The following is a 22,077-nucleotide window of genomic DNA, read 5'->3' as shown; positions in this document are numbered from 1 at the left end:
GTGTGTTTGTGCAAGGACAAGAGGTCGAACGCTGATATTCATTAGTGTTCTGTCTACCACCTAGAACCTTCTGGAGACCAGACCGAGGCCTGATACCTGATCACTGGGCAGCGTCCTTGAGTGTCAGGGGTCATTGCCTCATTTCAGATTTAAAAAATATTTAAAATGTGTTACAGGTTCTAAATTATTCTTGTGGTATCCTAGTTAAACCAATCAATCATGAGTTGGTAATGATAATAAAAGAAATCTGGGTAACAGTTAAGGTCACAAATATTTTTCTGTGAACTTGGACGTCTTGAGCAAAGCTAGTATGTTTGCATAATCTTTTCTGTGGCAACAACATTCCACTTAGTTACTGCTTTTTAAAAAGAAACTCCACACTTAATGGCATCCTGGGTTAAAGACTTAAAGAAAAAAAAACATCTCAAGTCAAATCCTGTTCTGAAATTTATATGTATATAAAAGTATGATTGCTCCATTAAAACAGCTGTAGATGACATAAGGTCGTACAGATGCAAAATATAATTTTAACTAAATTTCTGAATCTAAACTTTTTTGTGATAACATTTTTTAATTTTTTTTATTTTTTTTTATTAGTTACATTTTATTAACTCTGTATCCCAGCTATATCCCACTCCCTCATTCCCTCCCAACTCCACCTTCCCTCCCTCATCTCCTCCCTGCCCCTTTCCAAGTCCACTGCTTGGGGAGGACCTCCTCCCCTTTCATCTGACCCTGTTTTATCAGGTATCTTCGAATCTAAACTTTTAATTATCTTGCTCAATTTCATCTCCAAAATCCACTTACATGTTTGAGGTTTCTATAAATGAAATATGTCACTATACATACTAGTGTGTAAGGGAGATGGTGAAGTGTACCTTCAGGCTACTTAAGAAACCTTTTCAAGATCTAGAAGTAAAAATATTTAATATGGCCTACCATTCCCTGTTGTTTGCTTCAAATACAAGACTCAAGTCTCAAAGTGCATAGTGCATTTATTTATTAAACAGAAATACAAAATAGATATGAAAGTCTAAAAAAGGTAAAACTCTGGATTATATATAACAGAGAGATAATTAAGATGGAATATAATAAAGCAATATTTTTATAATAATAAAAATGATTCCACTTCTGTCGGTGGAAAATGTGCTAAAATCATAATTTTTCCTCAATACAAAGTAGCAGAACATTTTTCCATTTATGGCTAGCACCATAACTGTACATGTATAAGGACTACTAATAATTTCACACAACAAAATATGTCACACATACTTTTTGTAAAACTGTTGCTGCATAGAAGTACAGCTACAAATATAAGATGTTCCAAATAGTCTTAGGTAGACTTGTTGGAGAAGAATAATAGGCATATGCCATATTTTACCTGTATTTACAAATAATAATAATTTTCTTTATCATGATGTGCTATCAAAGCCATAGCCAACGGATACACCTAATGAAGGACAAGATAGTTAGTTAGCTTAACAACAAAGCTGCCATTTCTAAAGAAAATTAGCATGACTGGAACATATTCTAATCAGATGGTGGGTTACACCAAGTTGCCACATGGCCTTCTTAGTGGTTGCTAAGGTCAAAGCTGATGATGACCACTTTAAAGTAATGCCATTAAGCAGAAAATTAAAACAGTGGGCACCTACAATTCACATCTCTCTTTTTAAAAGCCGAGCTGTAAACTATATCTGGTGGTTGTACCTATAAGTAGGCATTGGGGGAGCTGAATTTTATATATATCAGTCTCAACTGACTGGAGTTATTGATCTGGGTATACGTTTCTTTACCAGAGTGATGTAATTTATTTTACTGTCAGGAGTTTAAAATACTCAGCATACCCCCAGAGAAGTTTCTGACTTAGAAACTTCCCATACAGCACACAAACTCATAATACACATGCACAAAATGAGGAAAAATACTCACAAGGAAATTTTCTTTATATATTGAACCTATAGACATGTTTTAATGAGTAAATTGAGTTTTACCAGCTCTATGAGCTGCCTTTTCTTAAAACAAAAACAAAACAAACAAACAAAAACCCCATGTTCCTTGTGAAAGTAAAACTGAGATGAAGCAGAGAAGCATCAGCCAACTTTTCAAGTTTCTAAAACAAAAGGCACAGTTGCATGATGACGGTTTGTGTCCAGGTGTAATTGATATTCTATATATATTCATGAATGTCATGTGACTGATGAGGCTGGGCTGGCTCCGTGGGAAAAGTTCTTGCTGTGCAAGCATGAGGACCTGAATCCCCAGAACCCATGTAGAAGCTCAGCATAGTGTCCTGTGCTTGTAGCCCAGGGCTAAGGGATGGAGACAGGCAGATCCTGAGACATCATTGGCCAACCAGAGAGACCCAATCAATGAGCTTCAAGTTCAGTGAAGAGACATTGCCTCAGAAAACAAGATGAAGAGTGATTGACAAAGATATCATAATATCAACCTTTAAGTCCAAATGCACATGTTTACACACACACACAGAGGGGGGGGGCATAAGGAAATATGTTGTAAATATGATCTGAAAACTGGCATTGAAGATAACAGTTAACAGTTACTGGGCTTTTGGATTCAATTGGGTTTTACATGATCCTGTAATATGCAGAACACATGTAGGAACGAACAATGAGTCTATTTTTGAGATTCCAATAACTACTGGTTTTCTATTGCAACACATTACAGAAAAAAAAAAATGCCAACTAAAATCTGATGTGTAAGTCTGTTTTTTTAAATTTAGTAACTAAATTCAGGAAAAAGTGTTAGGGATGTCCATGTCAATGGAGAGTATAACTCTCTGGTTGACTACTAATCACAAAGTATAAGTGTTATGAAGTACAGAGCTTACACTATGGGGATGAGCAGGCTCAGAGTGTGAAGAATTTGCTCCAGAAACTGGTAGACATTGGATTGAATCCAAAAACGCATGTCTAGGCACGGAGAAAGTGCTTTTCTGTAACTGTTCTTCTACCATGAGCTAGGATGCAGAATCCCCACCACCAGCTACCCTACTACAGAGCAGAGACCAACACAGAGACTCCACTTCAAACAAGGTTGAAAGCAGTGATTGGGCTGACACCTGACATTGTGCCTGACTTTCACATACACATGTGAATGCCTGTTCTCACACGAGTGCACATGCACACACGAACATATCATGCCCGCACATCCATATACAAATGCACCACAAACACACACAAACACAGATGACTTTATAAAAGAGAAAATATTTTCTAAATAAGAAGCAAAAAACAAAAAGTAATGTAAAGTGTTCTAAACACAGGTTAGCACTTGCCTCTAGTAGATAATCTATTTCATATTATGAAAGTCAATGTTCAACTTATCTAAGGAGTGAAACATAGCAAAAGAAAATTCATGTACATCAACAATGTGTTTGAAGCAGGAAAATGCTTTATAGAAATGTGAGGAAGATAAACTCTCTTTGAAAGTTAGTTTCTTTGCCCTCCTATTAAAGAAATACTGATCACACTGTGTATGATCTTATATTAGGCCAATCCATTACTATAGCTTATTATATTCATTTCTTTTGTATATATTATTTCATTTATTTTCCTTAAACAATAGCAAATAATTTTTTTCTCCTTTTTCATATCAAAGTACCCCAAAGATTAAGTATATGGCAGAACTTGTGTCTGAACTCAAACCTTTAATTGTCAAACGTCAAAGCTAGTGCACATAATGCCATCCTAAGAGAACTGAGTCAATTCTGTCTGGCCTGTGAACTCCAAACATGTATGCCTACAATCTTCTTCCTCACCCCTGTCATATTTTGTTCTGTTTTATGTTGAAGAAGCTCATTTTTCTAAGTGCTTAGTAACTACATGGAGATACAGCATAAACTCCTTTAATGAAGTAAACAAAGCCAGTCAACTGAACACAAAGTAGATTATAATTCAACTCATAGAAAATGGGAACTGGGCATGAGCCAGAAAATGCTCTGTGCCCCACAGTCAATGTGTGCACAGTTTTCGGTTGCTCAAATCTCAAAGAGGACCATTCCACTTTATACTAACTAGCACAAGTTGAAGACTTTGAATAAGTTATACTTTTTCTTTATAGTGTTAAACCTTTTAAAATATGCTTGACTAACTTCCTAGAATGACATTTTAATAGAGGGGGAAGTAGCTGGCTCCAAAGACACATGAAATGAACAGCACAGGAAATTCAATGAAAATGTAAATTTATTCTAAAACACACTTTTCTGCCCTTTGCTGAAGAAATGAATAAAAAGAGAACAAAGGGAAGTAGGGTGACTCAGTACTAATAACTTCTGTCATAAACTTCATGGACTCCAGTGATGTTTCAGTAAAATTGCCCTGCCCCATAAAACATGCCAGGGTGTCACCAATTGTTGTTAGGTAGACATTTTATGTTATGCTTCTGTTGTGAGGACAAGGACATGTTAGAGTTTCACAGACAAAATCTGGTTAGCGACTCCAGGATCCTTAAATTAAAACCGTTCAACAATGCCCAGATGTGGAGTGTGAAATAGTTATTCTTAGTCCATATTTACAAGTGTATTCTGTAATATGCAGGCATGTCTCCTCAGAGAATAGGCACCCATGAGCAGGGAATCTGAGAGAGATGGGAAAACAGAGGGAAGCTTTAAGTAGCAGTTATGTTTTGGATGCCCAGAACGGGATTAATGGCTACTGGTGTGAATAAAACTAAAGGGGGAATGAGATTAATCTCTCATTAAGCAGGGTAAGCTGGCACATTGTGTATGCACGGACAAGCACTTTTCTGCACTTGGACCAATGAACAACCCCAGATTATGTTGGGACCCTGCCACTGTTTGTATTTCTGCTCAGTTTGACTATTTGTGACCAGAAGGGAAAGGCTTTCCAAAGAACTATTTCTGCAATATACACCCATAGTTATGTAGAGAGCACTATGTTTGCTGCCTGCATAATACACATGGGGGTTAGAAAAAATCACCATTCAATTCGGTTAGAGGCCACTGTTGTTGATGAACAAGGCAAATGCTATCGTCTTTCTTTAAGATATGATTTTCAGTCAAATCTTAAGTGATAGGGTCTTCATAAGAAGGCAGAGCATAAATAAACTCCGGTGTAAAAAACTTGAGTTAATGCTCTGTAACGAGACAAAAGCAATTATTTTTGACCTTTGGTCAGATTAAAAAAAAAATAAACAATCATGATTGCCTTTGATAACGCCATATATTGTCTTTAACTGCTCGAGTGTCTCAAGGGACCCTAGACCTCAGAGAATGTTGCCATGTGTCCAGCATATATAATCCAAAGGAGAAAACAATGGGTCGTCTTTAGGGAAAACTTTTTTATTTACAAATAACCTTTGATTTATATCTAAAAACATCACGATTAAAAATGTCTTATCCTTTTACTCATACTTTTGATATCTATATATTTTAAGTGAGCTTGATTACTTCAGATTGTATCTGCTGTTCTTTGGCATTTCATTCTCTTCCCCCATCTTTCCACTTGGCACATTTCACTGGGAAATCCTGGGAAACTCTGGTGATTATTCTAGATTTCATTTTTTCGTGAAAGGCACTCAAACTTTTTAAACCCTACGTAGGACTCATCTATATCCATGAACTCTGGAAGTAGGCCTATGGTTTCTGGGTTTGGGTCACTGCTACCAATCAGCTGGACATCTGACCCTATTGCGTTAACTCTTGTGAATTATTATATTGCTCCTATGATCGAGCGGTAAGAAATGGTGTGATAACACTTGGACATTTGGCCCCATGTTTCTTTCTTCACGAAGGAAACATAAAAAAGGTTTCCTGTAGTCGTTGGCGCCTCACAGTCAGCAAAGTTCCTATAGTCGTTGGCGCCTCACAGTCAGCAAAGACCATTTAAAACACAGCTGTGCAATTCTATCTCAATGTGCCCAAGCCTGTCATTTAGTATCCAGTCAGTTTAATATTCAAATGGGACACATGCACCGTGGCCAAAGTCTACTGTAGAGTGGGCACATTCTGGATTCCCCTCATACTTTCCTTGTGGGAAGTTCCCTTTGCACATAAAATAGTAAATATCTAAGTAACCGTCTATTGGTAGCTTATGGAGCTTTTGTTACGTAGCAAAACATACAAAATATGATAGATAACATTATGCTTTTAGAACAAGGTAGGAAATCAGTATTTATTAGCATATTAGTATTTATTAGCAATGGGTGCAAGCAGCATCAGTTTAATAAGCAAACTTTCATTGAAAACAACTGACAGCGGTTAGTGTTTTTCACTATCTCTCCAGTGACCGCACAGGGGCCTCAAATTGGACTATATACCTGAGAAGAAAAATGATACAGGCTGTCTAATTTCATTTTCCCAGGGGATTAGGAAACTCACTAGCTCTTTGTTTAATTGAAAAATAAGTGAATGGCTTCAAATGGTAACCACAATGACAATGACACTAACGGTGAGGCTATGAAGGAAGAAAACAGACAAGAGTTCAAGTTTCAAACAGAAATTGGCTTTGTTTGGACTTTTCACAACTGTCTCTTACACAGCACATCTGCCTCAAGCAGCGGGACCATAACCGAAGCCTACAATGATGGGGACAACTCAGACCAGAGACCTAGGTGATGACTGTTGTGAAAACCACAGCTATCAGACATGGATTCTAAAGCAGGAATAATGAGCTGACACTAGAAATCAAGAGGCAGAATGTGCTAGGTAGTTCAAGTGAAGCTTGAAGTGCTCCTTTTGAGGTGACCACCAGTGCTAGGGCAGCACAGAAAACAAACAAAATCTGACTGCTACATTTGAAGACTCATTTATTTTATTTTCTTCTGAGTATCGTAAAAGCTTATTTAGCAAAAAGTCTCTTATGAACACGTACATGACCCAGTTCTACTTCCCAATCCAACAGGCCCTTCTGGGGAGGGAGGTGGACGCCTCTTCTGAACAGACATTGTTTATAGTCTTCCGAGGCTTCTAACATGATGTTGCTGTTTCCTCATATGACCACCATTCTGATGTTATTCTGTTGCCCACTAGTTTCCATCTCCACACACTCATCAATCACAAGATTCATAGACAGATCAAAGCCCCGTAGTGTTTCTTATACATGTCTGCCACCATTTAATTTTAATGATAACTTCTTGTGTATAAATTTCTTCAATTCAGGAGGGTTGGCCTTAGTCATGGCCACTCCTCAGTGGGCTTGGCATGACAGCAAAGGGGTGAGTGGCCTGGAGACTCATTTATCAATGAGACCTTCATGATCACAACCAAGACATACACAAAGATGTCCCATTGCTGTTCAGCTATGCATCTCATACAAGCTGGCAGTAAAAAGCTTTTGGGAGGGCTTTTATTTTTACAGTCTAGTCTATGGAATAATAACAAGCATAAAATGACCAATAAACCAATACTGTCTCTTAACTTCCCCCAACCGAACTCATACACTATTTCTGATGAGAGATGAACATATATAATTTGAATGCTGAAAAGTTAAGCTTCTGTTCAGTCTCAGACACTCAGACAGACAGGTAGATACTCAGAGAAGAAAGCTTTTGTTGTATCCCTGAGGCGGGCGGGGATAAAATGTGCACACTTGTCCATCCTTTCCTCTAGTGTGTGGCCTGGATTGAGAAACTTTCTGAAGACAAACGGTGGGCAACATTGCCACTTCCATAACAGCAATCCCAAAGACTGTAACAGCTGTGGTTCTAATAGATTCCACTGGTTTTCAGCATACATGTCTTGAGGTTCAGCATCAGGTTGGTCCAGATGACATCAAACTGTTGCCAGGAGGCCACGTGCATAGCTAAATCAATGTGAGATCAGATGCTAATCTGTTACAAGATGAATAGTCAGAGGACCCAAGACCAAGCCAGCATTTATTTTTTAATTGTTTTAAAATTATATATGTGTGTATAATGTGTTTTGATCAAATCTGCCTCCCACTGCCACTCCAATTCTTATCCTTTTCTCCTATCACCTTTCTCTCTCAACTTCATCTGCTCCTCTTTTTAAAAAAGACACTGAGTCTGTTTGATGCTGCCTGTCTGTGCAAAGGATTAGTACGATCTGCTGGAACGTGGTAACATGGCCAACATCTGGATGAAGGCCTCCTGAGATGAGTATAAAACGGGAGACAAAAATAGCACAGATATCTGAACCAGAGAAACTTTCAGTTAATAAATGAGTGTTTCAGTAAGCTACTATATTTCTATAATTTATTATATAAAAGAAAATTAATGCAGTCACCAGGTGTACGCCTGAAAGTTTAAACATACTCCAATTTGTCCAGAAACAATAAGAATTCTATAAACCTCTTTACAATTACCACACAGCTGTCTACAAACGAAGTCAAGGACAGTCTTAGTGTTATTATCTTTCAGGTTTCAAAACACTCTACAAGTGCAGAGAAAATCTTCTTTTTTTTTTTTATAAGTGACATTTTATTAACTCTGTATCCCAGCCGTGTCCCGATCCCTCATTCCCTCCCAGTCCCTCCCTCCCTCCCTCATCTCCACCGTGCCCCTTTCCAAGTCCACTGATAAGGGGGACCTCCTCCCCATTCATCTGATCCTGTTTTATCAGGTATCTTCAGGACTGGCTGCAAAGCCCTCCTCTGTGGCCTAACAGGACTGCTCCTCCCTTCGGGGGTGGGGAGACCAAAGAGCCAGTCATCGAGTTCCTGTTAGAAATAGTCCCTGTTCCCCTCACTTTGGGAAACCAATTGGTTACTGAGCTACCACAGGCTACATCTGAGTGGAGGTTCTAGGTTATGTCCATACATGGTCCTTGGTTGAATGTCAGTCTCAGAAAAGACCCTGTGCCCAGATATATTTGGTCCTTGTGGAGCTCCTATCCTTTCCCCATCAGACTAACTCCCCTTCTTTCTTATGATTCCCTGTACTCTGCCAAAGGTTTGGTCATGAGTCTTTGCTTTGAAAACACTGCTAGTTAGAGTCTTTCAGATGCGCTCAGTAGACTCCTGTCATATGTTCAATGCACATCCCATCTGTCTTTCTAAATGAGGATTGATCATCTTACCCCATGTCCGCTCAATTGATTATCTTTTTTAGGTGTACAGATTTCATTATGTTTATCATATCTTATAGGTCTATATAAGTGAGTATATCCCATGTTTGTCTTTCTCCTTCTGGGATATTTCACTCAGAATGATCTTTTCTAGATCCCACCATTTGCCTGCAAATTTCATGATTTCCTCCTTTTTGATTGCTGAGTAGTATTCCATTGTATAAAAATACCACAATTTCTGTACCCATTCCACCGTTGATGGACATCTGGGTTGTTTCCAGGTTCTGGCTATTACAAATAGAGCTGCTATAAACATGGTTGAGCAAGTGTCCTTTTTGTGTACTTGAACAAACTTTGGGTATATACCTAGCAGTGGTATAGCTGGGTCTGGAGGAAGCACTATTCCTAGTTGTCTTAGAAAGCGCCAGATAGCTTTCCAGAGTGGTTGTACCAGTTTACATTCCCACCAGCAGTAGAGGAGGGTTCCCCTTTCTCCACAACCTCTCCAGCATGTGTTATCACTTGAGTTTTTCATCTTGGCCATTCTGATGGGTGTAAGGTGATATCTCAGGGTCATTTTGATTTGCATTTCCCTGATGGCTAATGAGGATGAACATTTCTTTAAGTGTTTTTCTGCCATTCGATATTCCTCTGTCGAGAATTCTCTGTTTAGCTCTGTTCCCCATTTTTTAAGTGGATTACTTGGATTGCTGCTTTTCAGCTTCTTTAGTTCTTTGTATATACTGGATATTAGTCCTCTGTCAGATAAAGGGTTAGTGAAGATTCTTTCCCAATCTGTAGGCAGTCGTTTTGTTTTGATGACGGTATCCTTTGCTTTACAGAAACTTTTCAGTTTCATGAGGTCCCATTTATTGATTGTTGCTCTTAGAGCCTGTGCTGTTGGTGTTCTGTTCAGGAAGTTGTCTCCTGTGCCAATGAGTTCTAGGCTGTTCCCCACTTTTTTTTCCAATTGATTTAGGGTATCTGGTTTTATGTTGAGGTCCTTGATCCACTTTGACTTTAGTTTTGTGCAGGGTGATAAATATGGATCTATTTTCATTTTTCTGCATGTAGACATCCAGTTGGTCCAGCACCATTTGTTGAAGATGCTGTCTTTTTTCCATTGAATGGAATTGGCTTCTTTGTCGAATATCGAGTATTCATATGTGTGTGGATTTATTTCTGGGTCTTCTATGCGGTTCCATTGATCCTCCTTTCTGTTTCTATGCCAATACCATGCAGTTTTTATTACTGTTGCCCTGTAGTACAGCTTGAGATCAGGAATGGAGATACCTCCAGATGATCTGTTGTTGTACAGGATCGTTTTGGAGATTCTGGGTTTTTTGTTTCTCCATATGAAGCTGAGAATCTTTTTTTCAAGGTCTGTAAAGAATTGAGTTGGTATTTTGATGGGAATTGCATTGAATCTGTAGATTGCTTTTGGCAGTATGGCCATTTTCACAATGTTAATCCTACCAATCCATGAGCACGGGAGATCTTTCCATCTTCTGATATCTTCTTAGATTTCTTTCTTCAGAGACTTGAAGTTTTTCTCAAACAGGTCTTTCACTTGCTTGGTTAGAGTCACACCAAGGTACTTTATGTTATTAGTGGCTATTGTGAAGGGTGTTGTTTCCCTAATTTCTTTCTCAGCCTTTTTGTCTTTGGTATATAGGAGGGCTTCTGATTTTTTTTGAGTTGATTTTGTATCCTGCCACTTTGCTGAAGGTGTTTATCAGCTGAAGGAGTTCTCTGGTTGAATTTTTGGGGTCGCTCATGTATACTATCATATCATCTGCAAATAGTGACACTTTGACCTCTTCCTTTCCAATTTGTATCCCCTTGATCTCCTTTAGTTGTCTTATTGCTCTGGCTAGGACTTCAAGTACTATGTTGAAGAGATATGGGGACAATGGACAGCCTTGTCTTGTCCCTGATTTCAGTGGGATTGATTTAAGTTTCTCTCCATTGAGTTTGATGTTAGCTATAGGCTTGCTATATATTGCCTTTACTATGTTTAGGTATGTGCCTTGTATCCCTGATCTCTCCAAGACTTTAAACATGAATGGGTGTTGGACTTTGTCAAATGCTTTTTCGGCATCTAAGGAGATGATCATGTGGTTTTTCTCCTTCAGTTTGTTTATGTAGTGGATTACATTGATGGATTTCTGTATGTTGAACCACCCTTGCATGCCTGGGATGAAGCCTGCTTGGTCATGGTGGATGATATCTTTGATGTGTTCTTGGATTCGGTTTGCAAGTATTTTATTGAGTATTTTTGCGTCAATGTTCATAAGAGAGATAGGCCTGAAGTTCTCTTTTTTTGTTGGGTCTTTGTGTGGTTTAGGTATTAAGGTGACTGTGGCTTCATAGAATGAGTTTGGTAGTGTTCCTTCTGTTTCTATTTTGTGGAATAGCTTGAGGAGAATTGGAGTTAGCACTTCTTTGAAGGTCTTGTAGAATTCTGTTTTATTTGGAATAATCTAAAGATCATAATAATGTCACATATAGACTATATGTTTATCTTCTCCTGACAATTCTAAGGTACTATACACACTATTTTTTTTCTTTTTTATATTAATCACAGGTTATTTACTTTGTATCCCAGCCATAGCCACCTCCCTCATTCCCTCCCAATCCCACCTTCTCTCCCTCATTTCCTCCCTGCCCCTTTCCAAGTCCACTGATAGGGGGAGGAGCTCCTCCCCTTCCATCTGACCCTAGCTTATCAGGTCTCTTCAGGACTGGCTGCAATGTACTCTTCTGTGGCCTATCAAGGCTGCTCCTCCCATGGGGGTGGGGGGTTGAAGAGCTTATACACAATATTTTTATAATGACATGTCCCTGTGATAAAATAGAGGACTACTTTAAAAGCTGGACAAGAATTTCTTTCACATAAAGTTTGTAGAGCTGAACACCATACAGGTCAAGAAATTCTAAATTAGAAGTTAAATAAAACATAAATAATTAAACTATAAAACGTAGACCATGTAAAGACAAAAAGTAAAAAATAATTGTATGGTAAGAGTGTGAGCTCGAGGCTAGCTAACTCCAGGTCTTTCTTTTTCTGTGACCCAGCAACTCTGACATTTTGATATTGTCTTCATGTTTCAATTTTCCCTTCTTCTAAAGTGGGCACGATGACACGATCTACTTCTGATGAGGACTACATAAGATGAGACACATGTTGCATTTGGTACAGGACCTGGTAGGTTGTAGAAAGGTGAAAATGCTAAAACCACAACAGTGATAAGATGACTATGACTTACCTCTGTGTCTTGGCTTTCTCAATCACAAATTACATGCAGGAACTGACACAGAGTAGCAATCTAGAGTAGTGGGGACAAGCCCAAGCTACAAACTCAATATGAGGATCTCAGGATTTTATGACTTGGGGTAATTTTCTTAACTCTCAGCTCTCAATTTCTCCGTCTTTCAAACAACATGATAACAGTTAATATCTGATACGTTCGCTGGGAGAATTTACTGGGAATGAAGGAAAACCCATAGGTAGAACATGGAGCACAGTAAATGCTCAGAAAATACTGTTACCTCCAAAAAATGAAATATAAGTTGGGAAAGCAAACACGAGGTGCTAGATATGGTGCCAGCATATGGTTTCAAGACTAGCAAAAAACAGATTAAATTAGCCACCAGGGTAGATAGTAACATTATCTCAAATCTCTTATTGCTCACACTAGACACACTCAGAAAATGCTGCTGATAAATGTAGTGAGTCTCTAAACGCCTATCTCTAAAAATGTTCTTATGCTTCAAATGAGCAAGAATTCGAGCCAAGTGGAGCAATGGAGAGGAAGAACCCACTACCACTTCTTAAACAAGTTCCTTGAGGTGAAAAAATGTATTTTCTGTGAGGTTAGACCACTTACAAATGAAAGCAGTTAGGTTGGAGAGATGGCTCAGTATTAAATAGTGCTTTCTACTCCTCCAGGAGACACAAATTTGGTTTCCAGCACCCAAATTAGTCAGCTCCCAATGTCCTATAACTACAGCTTCACAGGATGCAATATGCTGTTTACAAGCCTTTGCGAGTTTACCAAACACATGCAAGGCACACACACACAAACACACACACACACACACACACACACACACAGAAAGAGAGAGAGAGAGAGAGAGAGAGCGAGCAAGTAAAAAGTAAAAAAAGTAAAAGGAGCCCTTGTGATGCAAAGTAAACCAAAGCACTCACAGGCAATGTTCTCTACCAACTGGCAAATTTTGGCAATGGGTACAATCAAGCATTTAACAGTTCCTGTCATTTGATCGAGAGTACAATTTTAATGTTGAAAAGGAAAACAATAACTACCTGCTATATGTGGAACAACAGTCACGAGGTGGGCAATGGCCAGAGTGGAGGCTTGTTTCTTCATGGGTGGAACTACAAGGCCCTAGGGGTTTCTGTGTATAAACGGAGACAGTCACGGAGTACAGTACTGTGAGTTGTATTCATTTGTGTCATCCTCTCCTTACTTTTTTCCCAATGAATTTTTGTAGTGTCACTCATCAAAGTCCTGGTACCCACTATCAGAGCTCACTTCTAAGAACACTGTGAGCTCCTTGCTGTGACTGAGCATTTCCACACATAGAGTCAGATCCTTTATTCCATATTTTCAATATCCTATTCATCTCTTTGTCGTGCTGACCTCAAATACCTCCGGTAGCCACTGTACGAATGGCTGCTGTCTGCCAGATGACAAGCCTTCTGAGGAAGGCAGACGGCTTGTGCTGCTCAGACTGTCTCCAGATGACAAGCCTTCTGAGGACAGCAGACGGCTTGTGCTGCTCAGACTGTCTCCAGCTTGTTAGCACATGCTTGCGGACTCACATGGTGCTTGTCAGTACTTAGTGAACAGGAAAATGATTCATGCAACCTTGCAGAGTAGTTTTATTAATCAAGGCCCTGTAGCCATCCATATATAATATAGAGATTTTACTAAGCAGCAATAAAATCCAAAAAATAAAACTTTTTGGATTATTAGTTAAAATTATTAATTAAAAATTACTAATTAATAATTATTTGCAAAAAAATTAATTTAAGCAAAACCATCCTGACAATGCTAGAGAATACCATCAGTAATCCAGTAATTATTTCACTTCTGAAGACTAAAAAAGGTAGAAAACAGGGCTCACAAGATAGCTTCAAGTTGTGTCCAAAGCCTAGAATCATTCCATTCTTGATATATGCAACTTCAGCATTGCATTCTACATTTATTTATTTATTTATTTATTTAGTAAAAGCTAAGCAAGATCACTGGCATTTCAAATTTTACTTCACGAGCTCCTAGCTAACACACAACAGGTTTGTCATGAGTTACCAAGCAATCTGATTTGACATGAGGCAATGTGGAAAACAATGCCATATCACTTCTTAAAAATACCTTTCTGTGAGGCATACAGAGGGATAACGTAATGCAGATTTTATTTGAATGTTGTTTTTAGCCACTCTCTATAGGCCAAAATGAACAGAGACTATTCTGCAATTGATCTGTGCATGATCTGTATAATGTTCATTACAGCCCTTACAAAAAAAGAGGCGTTGAAACCATATGCACAGCCACAAAGCAAAATACTTTACAGATCTGATGTAATGTAATAAAAAATGTTTGGGGGACAATTTGTTTTACAGTAAATATTTCAATAAAAGTCCTGATTTCTTGTTCTGGCACAAGATGCATTCATTTTAATGATACAAAGAAAATTAATATGCTTTAGAAAGAAATAGCACTTATCTTGCGCACTCTTGCTCAATTTATTAGCCTGACTCCTTAAGTGCTTAGAAAAAAGACATTTTTAAAGGGTATATGATAGATTAAGTATGTGCTATTAACAAATTTACTACTTTTTTTTACTTGTATTATTACAGAAGGCTAATAAAATATATCAGGTTACACCTAAAACATCCTCCATAACCTGCAAACTCATTTTTATATGCCCACAAAGGCCTTTGTTTTTCAAGCATATACACTTTCTTCATAAAGCAATCATGACTATACACAAATGAGGATGAACCCGAAGTTTTAACAGAATCTAAGCAAAGCTTTTATACCCGAGTTTCCAGTGGATGCTTCGATGTGAGAGATAGAAATAAAATTTTTGGAATTATTTTATGTTCCCAGTGACTCATTATAAGGCTAATAAAGCCCTACCTAGTGAAGCAATGCCTAGTCTCATTACAAGAAGAATGATTCATGTTACACAGAATAAGCAGATAAATACGTTATTAAATATACTAGGTTATAAGAACTTGCTTCTTTATCAAGCTTGTGGGAGAAAACACCTTTTCTGAGATATGCTGGGTTTTTTTATTTGCTCGTTTCTATATTTTGTTGTCTAAAGCCTCTACTGTCCAGATTTGCTTAATTTCACCCAGTGTCTTCTTTGGTCCCAGCTCTCAGCAAGGATGCCAGATGACTCATAGCGTCTCCTCAGGCTCTACTTCTCTTTCAGATGGGCTGGCCTTTTAGAAGAGTTTTTATCAGGTATTTTGTAAAATGTCACTAACAAGGTTTTCTGGTGCTGTTGTCATAGCTATATTGTGGTTATGGACATAGAGAAAGTGACCACAGAAGGAAAGTGACATTTTGAGTTATTCCAATAACACTGATAAATGGACCTATCCAATAGGATTAAGTCATTGTTGATTTGAACAACAGTCACCTGCCCCAGGGTCATGTTTGGCAAGCTTCTCCATACCCATAAAGGTGATTTTTCTTTAATTTTCTCTTGAAGAAATTCACTACTTTTAGCCCACACCTAAGTGTAGAGAGTTTTCTCCACAATTTTAAGAGCATAACTACTACAAAACTATTTCAGTTTCTTAGATGAAGAAATTTGAAATACAGTCCTGTCCAGGTCATATCAGTAACCTATCGCATGCTAAAAGCAGAAGTATAAACATATACATAACACCCCCCATAACCAAATCAGGCAGCATGACAAATATTCTCATTTGTATATTGACCATTAAAGATTTCTATTTGTGCTCTATTCAGTTTTCATCATGAAAATTAATGGCTTGCTCATCCCCATGAAACACTGGTCTTCATATCATTTAAGGTCTGCAGTTCTCCAAGAGTTGTCACTGATTATGTGAATAAGCTCATAGTATAAATGGATGAGATTGCTGTTTGTTTTTTAAGAGGATCTGCGTTTCCTAATGAGTGTATTTTATTTCTATAGATAAATATGTGTTTGCTTAAATCGCCACATGGTTTGTGTTATAAGACCATTACACTTGCCTAGCAAACACGAAATTTCTGTTTTCACAGAACCATATTTCTATTTGCACATTTTTATTATTTTTAATATTTTCTATTTTTATATTAATCACACTTTATTCACTTTGTATCTCCTCTCTAGCTCCCTCCATCCTCCCCTCTCAATCCCATCCTCCCTGTCCCTTCTCCACACATGCTCCTCCCCAAGTCCACTGACAGGGAAGGTCCTCCTCCCCTTCTGTCTGACCCTAGCCTATCAGGTCTCATCAGTACTGGCTGCATTGTCTTCCTCTGTGGCCTGGTAAGGCTGCTCTCCTCTCAGGGAGAGGTGATCAAAGAGCTAGGCACTGATTTCATGTCAGAGACAGTACCTGTCACAGACAGTCCCTGTTCCACTTACTAGGGAACCAACTTGAAGCCTGAGCTGACATGGGTTGCATCTGTGCAGGGGTTCTATGTTATCTCCTTGCATGGTCCTTGGTTGGAATATCAGTCTCAGAAAAGACCCCTGAGCCCAGATTTCTTGGTTCTATTGCTCTCCTTGTGGAGTTCCTGTCCCCTCCAGGTCTTTCTGTCTCCCCTTTTGCTCATAAATTTCCCTTGCACATTTTTTGTTGAGAATTTTGCAGGATTGTCTGAGCATGCTAAGGCTTAATATTAACCAGCAATCTCTTTGTCCTGGTAAATTTAGAGAGTATTTCATGTTGATTGTAAAGTATACATGCTTACAAACATGTAACAATCAGGTTAAAAATGTAAGGTTGAACTGTTTAAAAGAAGGAAATTCAAGTGAGGTGTACAGGTGAGCTAGCATCATTTATTGTACCTTGATGCTTCTCTGCCCCTACTCTTGGTATGTAAGTGATTCTTCACTGAAATGCTTATCGGTTTTATTCTCTAAGTAGAAATGGAGCACTTTTCCCCCAGTGAATTTATTTGAACTTCAAGGATAGAACAGATTTAAAGTTTAAAGTGATTCATTTGTATTTTATAACCAAAACAAATATATGTTTCTTTATATTACACAAATAGAATAGTACAGGGCATATCTTGACTGACAGTACAATGGATGGAAATAAAAAGTTAAGGTTAATCTCAGGTTTAGTAAGTAATTTGATCCAATTCTCCAATTTAGTGTGTCTACACAAACTGAAAATGCATGGAAGCATTAGAAGCGATAGAAGACTGAGTAGAGATCCGTACATTTGAGTTTACAAAACTTAATGCACTGTGGTGTCATCCTTCCTTCCTCTCACTTAGCAAGATGGCATGGTATCAACCACAGTTCACTTCCTAAACCTAAGTTAACAGCTACCTGTGACACCAACAGAAGCATCAACAGTTTTCACAGAGAGTTCCTATTGCACCATCCAACCCTTCTAGAAAGGTCAACAGTTTAAAGAAAAATCAGTTATCCCATTGTTTTGGTGGCACATGTGTTTAATCCCAGCACTTGGGAGGAAGAGAAAAGTGGATGTCTATGATTTCAAGGCCAGCCTGGTCTAGAAAAAGAGTTCCAGGACAACCAGGGCTCTGTTACACAGAGAAACCCTATCCCAAAAAAACAAAACAAACAAAAATCTCTATTGTCTAGGATGGAGACTTGAACTATTTTATTAGCCTACATTGATTGATTTTATCATCAGAATTTAGGGTTTTTTAGTTAGTTGATTTCCTGTGTGTTCATTCGTTTACCTTATTATTTTATGACATTTGGAAAAGGTCCGAGTGTGTGAATCAGTCTAGGACTTTCTGGTCATTCACCATTTCTTAATGGAACTGCAGAATCCAAGTCCATTCTTCACCATGATTACCGTTTACACTTGTGTTCATTAAGAGTTGACAGTAAGAGTCTATTGCTTTGTTTGTTGCCTTATGTCTGAAATCTCATTGCCTGAGAAAGAGTAAGACACATATCATGCCTGTCCTTTCATTTAACAAAGAACACATTATAAACCTATTTGTCTCTTCATCTACCTGTTTATTAAATATTATATAGATGATAAAGTGAGGGAGTTGCCAAAAATATTTTGTGGAATGACATGTCCGTTCACAAAATTAATGAAAGGATAGACAGTCCTGATGAGACCTGATAGGCAAGGGTCATATGGAAGGGGAGGAGGACCACCCTTATCAGTGGACTAGGGGAGGAGAAGAAACAGGGGGTAAGATTGGGAGGGGATGAGGGAGAGGGCTACAGCTGGGATACAAAGTGAATTAATTGTAATAAATAAATAAATAAAATTAATAAAAGGGAATACACAACAACTCGGTAATAGAACTACTAGGACTTAGATATGGTTCAAACAAACAAAAAATGGAGAAACCTATGAAAGATGAGACTAGAGAATAAAGTAGGGGCAAATTCTCCACTCTAAAATATTTCTCCTAGATTTTCTACCGCCATTTCTAAAGGCTCTTTCATATTTTCTTGCCCCAAATATGATCCTACTTTCTTTTTATTCCATCTTACCTTTATTTGACCTCAGACCTACTTTTAAATTATTTTTCTGATCGTCTTACTATGTATGTATTACAGGCTAGCCCAGAACTTTCGATCCTTCTGCTTCATTTAGTCAAGGGCATTTGCCACTTGTGGGAACTGCATTTTAATTTATGTTGCTTATGTTTCAAAAGCTCTTTTTCCAAGAGTAGAGAGCATGTACATGAGGAGGCATATAAGTACCGCGCGGATAATAATAGGACTCATCGTTTCCAGTATTTCTGCTTCAATCACTGGAATGTTCATGTGTATTATCTTTCTCTGTTGAATTCTTTTCCTTGAAAGTGCTTTAAAATTTGATTGCTGAGTCAGAGAATATATAAACATTGAGTTTTTAAACAATATTTACCTTTATGCTACTTTTCTAGTAACTTTCAATCAATATGTATTGTATTAGACAAAGCACCTCATACATTCGAAGAATGTTTCTGTACCTGTTTCATTTGAGTCCAAATCCCAGGTTCATCAGCTGAGAAGGGAAGAATATGGTATAAATTTTACTACAGAAATTCCAAACAATTGGGAATTGAACAGATGCCTCTAACTAATTTTACACTGGGGAGACCACCAGTCAGCCATGCTCTGGAACCACTTTCAAAAACATCTGGATTTAAACTTACAGTGTAAACACGGCAGGTCAAGTAGTATAGAGTTTTAAAAAATCTTCGTGCCTATACCCTCAAAAGTTACATTTCACTGAGATCTTTATTTTGAAGGTATCAGAAAAAGTGTAAGTAAGATATATGTAAGGACTTACGCAGCCTACATGTGCTTTATGCAGCGGTCTTGAATTCTGCTGTATATGAAGTTGGATAGTTTCTGGATTTTGAGAAACACTATTTTGAAGACTAAACATTTTCTTACTAATAATAATTTTACTTAAATGATTAAAATATATTCTGCCCTCAAATTTTATAAAGTCTTACCAAACTTATATGAAACTAAAATAGTTAACTTGGAAGGATAGAGCAAGACACGAAAAGCCATCACTTAAATCATTTGACTTTTGTCTAAAACCTTGGAATGTGAGTGTCTGGAAGATAGTTAATATTTAGCCCACTGTTGTTCAATAGCATGCATCATGGCAAGCACCCTGGTAAACCCTATGTGACTCTAAGTGAATCTTGACTGCTACTGAATCAATTCTTTATCATCCTAATTGACTGACATGTAACACTTATTTCTAATGTTCAAAAACTCACACCTATACTATGAGTCAGTTTCAATCAAACTATATTAAGAATGGGTTATTCCCCTGCTGCAGTGTGTAGTTTAATGCTAGCTAGAAGTAACTTAATGGGTACAGTCTACAGCCCCTGAGAGGCTTTAGGAGGGCTACAAAAAGTAGTATGCTCATCAATCACCTGTGGTTGAGTTTGACTCTATAGCTTGACCTCTTTACAGCAATATAGCCCTTTGATGGATCGGTGCTAGGCTTCTAGCCTGGTAGCTTAGATTCCTCAGAATGAATGATGTAAGGAGCAAGAAGAAAATAAGTGGATTTTATGACTCAGCCTGATTCTAGATGAGGGTGGCACACAGTCTGAAGGAGCTAGTCAAGTGAGCTTTGGAAACCATACAACTATCATCTAATTCTGTCGCTCACATCTTTTACTTTCACCCTCTATAGTTAAAATTAAAAGGAAATAGAAGGGGTTTTTTGTAGTTATCATGCTCAAATAGGAAAGAAAATTTTGGGGTTTCAAATAGTAAAAGCTTCATATAACTTTTAAATTATCCCTACCCACACGACCATAATACACAAGAGACAAATGTGACTGTAGATGTCCCTGACAGAAGGTCACCTTCTTGCCATTGACTCTAAAATGTCCACAGTCTGAGACACATTGAACACACACTTGCTTCATTTTTCACAGGGGACAGATATTTTTTATGTAACAGGAGAGGGTGTTTGGTTAATTATTTGCGACATAAAAACCTTTAAATAGACTTTTAAAGTTTATTTGAATATTTTAAGTTGTCTGTGAGATCTTCTGGTATGGTTTTCAAAATTAGATAAAATGGGATTCATTACAAAATATGAAACTAATAAAGAGAATTAATGTTCAAAACAATTCATTTATGTAGTGATCTTTGTCCTATAACTTGCCTAAGTTTGACTTGTGTGCTCAAAATACATAAGCATTTATGTCATATGAAACATAATGATGATGAAATAAAAATTCTAAAGTGGGGGCCATTTAGCTCTTTATATAGTCAGTTCTCCACTAAGAGCTTTCTGTGTTGGAGACTGAGTATGGGGTTTCTCCTTCTACTGTCAGCTCTAATAATTTATCTGAACCAAGGCCTCCTAAATTAATTAGTCTTTGTTGTCAGTAAGAGATAAGTACAGTTTCACTTTCAGCAGTCTATCAATGTTTTTTTGTCTGAGTATAAAACAGAGAGCAAACACTAGGTTTAAAAGCATAAGCATTCTGGCACATACAAGTGCAATTTTTTTAAGGTACTAAGTGGGAGGTGGTTAAAGAGATGGTCTAGTGGTTAGGAGCTGATACCTCTCTTACGGAAGACCAGAGTTTGATTCCCGGAACCTCTATCATTCAGCTAAATACCATTTGTAACTTCAGCTTCAGGGAATCCAGCACCATCTTCAAGACTCAGGGACATGTTCGCTCACACATGTACATTTCCTCACACAGATACGAACAATTAAAAATAAAATAAGTCTTAAAAAATAAAGGTAATAAATGGTTGTCCCTAAGATAGTTTAAGTGAAATACTAATTCATTAATGTTGTAAAATTAAAGGAGCTAGTCTATTGCCCATGTTTTATTCGTATTTGGTGCTTAGATAAAATAAATATCATCTGGCACTACACTGTAATTTTTCTAAGCAAAACTGCAGATAAAATAGCTTAAAACGTTATCTTTATTTGTATATCCATATCATAATAATCCCAACTTGATGCACTGTATCTAAGTAATTAGCTTGAAAAAAGTAAAAACAGCAATGAATTATTTTTCTCTGACATAGTTGCAAAATTAGAAAGAAATACTGGGACAGGAAGGGTAACAGAGAGCAATTCTCCTGGAACAACAACTTTCTATAGAAGCGTACACACATAGGAGATAAATTATCCTGGCTACCACAAAGGCTGTTTATGGATGACAGAGTCTCCAAAAGTGTCTCGGAAAACAGCGCTCATATCCAGGGCCTACATCCCTATCCTCTTCCTTGACCCCATCTCAATATTAAGAATTTATTTTAATTTGTGAGGAAAATAGTTGAAGAGGCAAGAATAGTGAAGGGTGTCAGATTTAACCACCCACAAAGTCTGAATTTAAATTCTTTATTTTTCTCAGAGTAAA

The 22,077-nt window shown here is 37.7% G+C and overlaps 1 protein-coding gene and 1 pseudogene across 4 annotated transcripts in view; both read right to left on the bottom strand.

The window, feature by feature from the left end:
- Angpt1 (angiopoietin 1) overlaps positions 1–22,077 on the bottom strand; it is a 255,633-nt gene that overhangs the window by 221,063 nt on the left and 12,493 nt on the right. The gene's annotated exons all lie outside the window — the stretch shown is intronic.
- Positions 4,078–8,424, bottom strand: LOC132655828 (small nuclear ribonucleoprotein G-like; annotated as a pseudogene).

The sequence above is a fragment of the Meriones unguiculatus genome, chromosome 8 (genome assembly GCF_030254825.1).
Source record: "Meriones unguiculatus strain TT.TT164.6M chromosome 8, Bangor_MerUng_6.1, whole genome shotgun sequence".
Lineage (NCBI taxonomy): Eukaryota > Metazoa > Chordata > Mammalia > Rodentia > Muridae > Meriones > Meriones unguiculatus.
The sequence above is the reverse complement of the archived record's forward strand: the minus strand, read 5'-3'. Positions and strand labels throughout refer to the sequence as shown.